This window comes from Alligator sinensis, unplaced genomic scaffold, assembly GCF_000455745.1.
Source record: "Alligator sinensis unplaced genomic scaffold, ASM45574v1 scaffold950_1, whole genome shotgun sequence".
Taxonomy (NCBI): Eukaryota; Metazoa; Chordata; order Crocodylia; family Alligatoridae; genus Alligator; species Alligator sinensis.
Window position 1 is genome coordinate 1,525,880 of NW_005842331.1, and position 1,252 is coordinate 1,527,131.

The following is a 1,252-nucleotide window of genomic DNA, read 5'->3' on the forward strand; positions in this document are numbered from 1 at the left end:
ACCTCCAACTTCATAGCACACTACCCTTTTTTACACTAGGGCTGTTGCTTTTCTCAGACTACCACCAGTGCAGTTTTTATAATCAAGTCTACTCAAGCAATGATAAAGAATACTTGCCAAATCCGAACAGTCACAAAGTTTTCTCACATGTGTGGATGACCTCTATCTGATGCAAGAAGTCTATGGGCTGACAAGAAGTAAAGCACTGCTCGAACTGGTACTGGCAATGGGGGATGACCTTATTAGTGGACATAACGACAGAAGGGAAGCTGCGTGACAGTGACCATGAGCTGATCAGCTTCACTATTCACCGCAAAGCTGGCAAATCGGTCAGCAATACAGAAGTCCTCGACTTCAGGAAAGCTGACTTTGACAAGCTCAGGAGGCTTGTCAGTGAGCCTCAGCCCAAAGGGGAGGGGAGTTCAGGAAAAATGATTGCTCCTCAAGGGAGCGATCCTCAATGCACAAGCAAAGTCTATCCCGTCTCAGAGGAAAGGCAGCAAAAGGGCACAGCAGCCTCCTTGGCTCTGCAGGGAACTAGTGGACCTCCTGCGGCTGAAAAGAAAGACCTACAAAGGATGGAGGACAGGATCCACCTCCAAGGAGGAATATTCTGCACTGGTCCGGATCTGCAGAGACCAAACCAGGAAAGCCAAGGCTGTGACTGAACTCCAACTGGCTACAAGTATCAAGGGCAATAAAAAGTCCTTTTTTAGATATGTGGGGAGCTGAAGGAAAAGCAAGGGAAACACTGGACCCCTGCTAAACCAGATGGGACAACTGACAACTGACACCCATGGAAAAGCCAACTTGCTAAATGGGTACTTTGAGTCAGTCTTTCACCAGTCCCAAGGGACACCCCTGCCCATTACAGGACAGGGGGGCCTGAGTGAAGGAGATTCCTTACCCTCCAATCAATGCTGACCTCATGAAGGAACACCTTGAGAGGCTGGATACCTTCAAGTCAGCCAGCCCTGACAGCTTACACTTCAGGGTACTCAAGAAGCTGGTGAGCATCAGAGCCCAGCCCCTGGCACGGATCTTCAAGAGCTCCTGGTGCTCTGGTGAAGTGCCCGAAGATTGGAAGAAGGCCAATGTGGTGCCTATCTTCAAGAAATGGGGGAAAGTGGATCCAGCAAACTACAGGCCCATTAGCCTGACCTCTATCCCGGGGAAGATCCTAGAAAAGATTATCAAAGAGACCATTCTTAACAGACTAGCCGATGGCAAAAACCTGAGGGATAGCCAGCAC